At 50.2% G+C, this 5976-nt stretch overlaps 1 long non-coding RNA gene and 1 pseudogene across 1 annotated transcript; both read left to right on the forward strand.

The window, feature by feature from the left end:
• The first annotated feature begins 1448 nt into the window (after positions 1–1448).
• On the forward strand, positions 1449–2159 carry LOC148774709 (uncharacterized). Its single transcript, XR_016035407.1, has 2 exons — positions 1449–1648; positions 1917–2159. It is a non-coding gene; the product is annotated as an uncharacterized LOC148774709 (long non-coding RNA).
• Positions 2160–4806: 2647 nt separating this feature from the next.
• On the forward strand, positions 4807–5483 carry LOC148774710 (small integral membrane protein 15-like; annotated as a pseudogene).
• Positions 5484–5976: the final 493 nt, after the last annotated feature.

The following is a 5976-nucleotide window of genomic DNA, read 5'->3' on the forward strand; positions in this document are numbered from 1 at the left end:
GAGTGGGTTGCCATTGCCTTCTCCAGTGATCAGCCTGACCCCCAGCTAAAATTTGTTCCAGCCCAAGGACCAGAATGGCTCCAGTATGTTTGGTCATGATCAGGAGACATCGGCCTTCATGACTGTTGCTAACCCAGAGCTGTGTGGGAGTCCCCCTGTTGACCAAGGGGTGCTTCTAACATCATGCTCCCTACAACTGAGAGCAGCCCCCCTCCAGTTAAGACTGCTGCCATGTCCTGCTTGCCCTCCCCTGTACTCGGTGGGGTGTTGCTCCAGGACCTTTGCCTCTGACCTGTTAAGGTGCCCACCAAAAAACACTGATGCCTCTGTCACTGTCTACAGGCTCTTTCTTCCATCTTGCTAGTGGGCAGTTACAAGTATTGCATGACTGAAGGATACAGGTTAGCAACAGTCTTTCTGCATTTTCCTCCATTCTTTCTCATGTGAAATAACTCCCCTTGAAGAGCCTTGTGCTATTTTTTAACTTTCCCAGAAAGATTTTTCTGCTTTGGGCTTCCATTCATATTGTCACAGTATAAGGACTCTGCCATTTTTACAGAGATATTTTTGAATGTTTAATCTGTTGTTCAGTCTATCTATAGCTTCTCTATCTGAAGGGAAGTGTTCCTAAGAATAAAACAGAAATAACTGTTGGCTCCCAAAATGCTTCCAAAAATTCCAGCCCAGGACTGAGGGCCTCAACCTACTCCAGAAAAAACACCAGTAACCCAATCCCAGGGTTCCTCGCGAAAAAACTCTCCATACCTTTGGGAGCTGAGAGTTCTAAACTCTATATTTTAAAAAATTTATTTTTGGCGGCATCCGGTCTCAGCAGTGGCACTCCGGCTTCTCCCCACTATGGGGCACATGCCTAGGAGTTGCAGCCCACAGGGTTAGCTGCCCCACAGTACGGGGTATCTAGTTCCCCGGGGTAGGGGTAGGGGTTAGGGTTAGGGATGGAACACGCACCCGCTGCACTGGAAAGTGGATTTTTAACCACTGGACCACCCAGTTCCTACACTCTTAACTCAGTTTCTTTATGGGTGTTTCCAGAGATTCAGTGCGCTCCAGGCTCAATTTGTCCGCAGGCTGTAGCGCCGTTCCGCGGGCCATCAGTGTCCTCTTTGTGCCTACGCCGCCCGGCCCAGCCGAGCCGAGGGCAACTCTCCTCCGGACCGCGCCCCTGTCCCGCTCCCCGGGAGGGAGGCGGCAGAAGGTGCGGAGGCGCAGGTGGGCCCGCAGAACTCTCACGCCTGGCGGGCGGTGGGAGGTGGGCGAGGCCGGGCCTCAGGCCCGGGGCGCAAGACCCTCGACCGCAAGGAGGACGCACGCCGGCGATGAGCTCGGCCTCTAGGGCCCGCCGCACCTGCTGGCAGCCAATCCCGCGGCGGCTCCGCGAGCGCCTGGATGTGGCGCGGTGACGTCATGCCCACGTGACCATCCCGGAAGTCCGCCAACCTTCCCTGCTCCCTCCCGGCTCCAACCCTAGGAGTCGGCGTGTGTCCTGTATGGCCGTGTCTCCCGTTTATTGTTCACTTCATCGTAGACCGTATCGAGGCCAATTGCCCTACGACGCAGATGAGCTGGCTTAGGAGGAAAGCTGGGAGGGGAATCTGAGGGCGCTGAAAATGAGGCGCTGTGCGTCCAGGTCAGGTCTAATTGGCTGCGAGTGTGGATTCTGTGAGTCTACTTCTGAAGGTGTCTCGTTTTGGCTCCCAGAGGAGAGTGAACACCGTGTCCGCCGAGTAATTAGGACTGGATGAGAATTGCAAATGTTGTCCCTGAGGACCCTAGCCTTCTCTGTGTTCCCAACGGGAAGTCCACGAAGGGGTCTGCGTAGTGAGCTGGGAGGGGTGCTAGTCACAGCAAGGTTTCCTGACGACCCGGGAGTGACCTGCTGCTCCTTCCCTCTACAGGCCATCTGAAATCACTGAGCTGGAGGACGGGCTACTGCCCACATCCTGAGAGTGTAATCGAATGGCTTTGGAGCTGGGCTGCCTGGGTGGAGTCCCCACCTGTCGCTGGCCCACGCGTGGGTCTAGGGTGTGTCTTAAACTCCCTCACTCTCACCATCTAGGTATAAAGAGGACCGACAGCGGGAGCCTCACTCAGGGCTACTGTGAGGTTAGCATCGGAACCAATAAAGTACTCTGAAGATACCCGTGCTCTGTCAGTTTTTTCGTGATTTACTCCAATTCTTTTTTTATTATTTATTTGTTGGCCACACTGCGTGGCAGGTGGGATATTAGTTCCCTGACCAGGAATTGAACCTGTGACCCCTGCAGTGGAAGCACAGTCTTAGTCAGGAAACTACCAGAAAAGTCTCTATTCAGAGATTCTTGAATCAGACAGCATTTATTTCATCCAGCACATAAGGAGGAGATTCAAGGAGCTGTACAGAATGAAGGCTTTTACAGGCAAAAGGGGACTAGGAAAAAAAGGCAGTTTCTAACAGAGTGGATTGCTTTAGGCAGGGTCACCTTCCTTTGGGGGGAAAGAGGGGTTCCATCATGCAGATAACTAATTCCAGTTGACTGGTTAAAGGTCACATTCCTGGGAGAGGCTGCCAGTGCAGTTAAGTTAGATAGTATTTGTTTGCAGGTGACTCCATTTTGGGACCTGTAGTAGTTTTTTTTCTTAACAGACCCAAATCCCTTCTCAAGATCTGTGGTGGGATCGGGAATAGAAGTTACAACTCCGAGTGGGAAGTTAGATCCTATATTAGATCCCTAGGGCTGCTGGAATGAAGAACCACAAACTGGGGGCTTAAAATGCTAGAAGTTTATTCTCTCCCAGTCCTGGAGGCCAGTGGTCTGAAGCCAAGGTGGCAGCAGGGTTAGTTCTCTGGGAAGCTCTTGGGGGAGCTTATGTTTCATGCCTCTTTCCTGGCTGCTGGGGTTGCTGGCAGTCCTTGGCTTGTAGCCACCTCCGTCTTCATGAGACATCGTCAATTCTGTGTCCCTGTCTCCAGTTCCCCCCTCCTTCCTCTTAGGAGGACTTCGGTCAATGGAACTGTGACCTACTTTAAATCCAGGACGATCTTGAGACCCTTAACTGGATTATGTCTGCAAAGACCCTATTATTTCCAAATAATGTTGCAACTGAGGTTTATGGTGGGCATGCCTTTTTGGGTGACACTACTCAACCCACTGCAGACCCATCTCTTGCTTGCAGGTGGCCTTGGACTTTGGGCATTCCTGATGTTTAGTTTCCTTACTAGCTAAAGGAGATGGGGTCTTTGTCTGGTCTGTGTCACTCACTCAGCCTTTCATTCAAAGTCTCTGTGTTAAGCACCTTTTAGACAACTGGGCTCTATACATCCTGGGCTTCCCTGGTGGCTCAGATGGTAAAAAGTCCGCCTGTAATGCAGGAGATGTAGGTTCAATCCCTGGGTCAGAAAGATCCCCTGGAGAAGGGAATGGTTACCCACTCCAGTATTCTTGCCTGGAGAATTCCACAGACAGAGGAGCTTGGTGGACTACTGTCCATGGGGTCGCAAAAAGCCAGCCACAACTGAGTGACTGACATGCTCTATACATCTTGACAGCTCATGTGATCTCTTAGTGATGAACAGAAGACTCAGGGTGATGCCAGCAAGATGGCAGAATAGGAAGACTCAGTCCTCATCCCCAACAAAATTAACCCCAGAAACACCAAAATACCTTTAGGAGAACTTCAGAAACCAACTAACAAGTTGCAGTGCTGTGCTTAGTTGCTGTGTCTGACTCTTTACAATTCTTTGGACTGTAGCCCACTAAGCTCCTTCACCCACAGGACTCTCCAGGCTAGAACACTGGGGGTGGGGGTGCCATTTCCAAGAAGCTGTAGTCCCCCAAGCAAATGCAGAGTCAACAACAGCTCCACGGAGAAGTGTAAAAAGAGCCTGTCATTTCCTCTGAGGCTGCCCACCCCCTGGCTGGCACGGCTCATCCCAGGGGGGTGGGGAAGAGAACATGAGAGGTGCGCCAACACTCCAGGCTTCCAGAGGGCTACCTGAGGGACTGGTGTCTGCCTCTCCTGACTCCAGGGCTAACGGAACCAACGCAGTTTGGAGGTCTGGAGGTTGCTGAAAACTAGAAGGAATGAAGGCAGTTTGCAGCAGCACCACACCAGGGGGCCCATGGTCCAGCACATGCAGGCCAGGGCAGCTTGGTGCGATCAGAAGATGCCTGACTCAGTAGCACCCCCAGGAGGGAGAGAGAAGAGCAGAGCATGAATCCAGCCGGCATTCTGAGGACTGGTATCTATCTCCCAGGCTCTGGGGAGCTAATGGACAGCTGGCATACTTCAGATGTCTAGGGGTTGCGGAGAACAGAGCCAGGGAACATGCAGTCCCACAGACGCACACTGGAGGGAGCAAAGGCCTATGTGCTCCTGGAGAAGACCCCGGCAAACCTAATTGGGAAGTCTTGCCGGAGAAGTTGCAGCCAGGCCCACAAAAGGTTTCAGAGACCCCAGAGTCTCTAGCTGGGCTAATTGGTGAGTGCATTCCCTTGGAGAAAGCCTGAGAGAGGTGAATTTTCTGAAAGAATAAAATTCAGCAAATAGGTCAGGAGTGGGGGTCCGAACCCACTGTCCCCTGTGAGATGTAGGGGAGTCAGGTGGCAGTGCTCAGTGGAGGTGGCCATGGCGCCAGTGGCCTAGGGTGTGGTGGGGGCGACCCCTGATTCCCGGGACCACAGGCTGTTCACACCCCGCTGGGCCCGCGGGTGAGGAAGGGTAAGCTAGGGGAAAACACAAGGAAGGGAAAGTGCGGGTGGCTGTTGAGTTGTCCTTAGCTTCAGGCACCATGTGGGTCTGGTCGGAAGAGCAAGCCAGGTGGATCCTTTTCTGAAGGAAGAAGAAGAATATTTAATCCTTAAAGTATGGAGGGTGCTTGCACTTGGGGTCCGAAATTGAGGTGCACAGGAGTATATAGAATTTAAGGCTTCTCTCAGAAGTGCATTGGTAGAGTTAAAGAAGACAGCCAACCAAAGGTCATCTGAAATTGTGACTGGCTGATAAGCCCTGGACAAAATCAGAGATCACTACTCAAGCATAAGGCCTCCACGAAGATGTTTGACCTAAAGGCTTGGGCTGAGCATGCTGTGGAATGGGCTGCAAAGGACCCATATGGCTTCCTTAGTTATTTTGGCTCTGACTCCATCTTTTCTGAGCAAGTGCTGTGCTGTCTTGGAAATTGGCCAAGATGATTGTGGCCAGGGAAAAGGAGCAAAAGAAGAAACAAAAACATCAAGAAAATATTGCAAAAGCTAAACGACTAAAAAAGGATTGAAAGAATGAACAGGCTGTGCATCCAGAAAAAAACTGGAAAATTATGCATCCTTGAAAGGACCCATTAAGGTTTCCTTCTGGATCTTATGACAATATTACTAAACGAAGTCTGAGTCTGTGGAAGAATCATGTAGTTCTCACCTGTACTGTAGCAACTTTATGGGTTTGGAATAGAAGTCTGTTGAGATGGCTGGATGGCATCACCGACTCTGTGGACATGAGTTTGAGTGAACTCCAGGAGTTGGTGATGGACAGGGAGGCCTGGCGTGCTGTGATTCATGGGGTCGCGGAGAGTCGGACACGACTGAGCGACTGAACTGAACTGACAGTTACTATAAATTGGCATTGATTATGCTACAAATTCTTATAACTTTCATTTTCCTTTTTGCAGCTTATGTATGAATACTAAAATGAAAACATCCTGTGAAGAAAAGTGGCTTTAGTTTATGAACTCTGTTCAAATAATGGCTTAAAATGGGGTCCTGTTCTGGACAAAGGAGATTAAGAATGTAGAAATCAAAGTCGCTCTGAGCAGGAAAGCATGCTTTGGCTTAAAAGATATATGGTGTATTAATTATATCTCTTATCATTATTACTTATTTCTTGGAATAGAATAATTTCTGGTTTCCTCAAAGCAAAATAATATTATTCAATGAGTACTTCTCTATTTTCTGTATTTTCCTCATTTTAGCTTTTTAGATA

The sequence above is a fragment of the Moschus berezovskii genome, chromosome 20, assembly GCF_049115385.1.
Source record: "Moschus berezovskii isolate FMDL1 chromosome 20, NW_MosBer_1.0, whole genome shotgun sequence".
NCBI lineage: Eukaryota > Metazoa > Chordata > Mammalia > Artiodactyla > Moschidae > Moschus > Moschus berezovskii.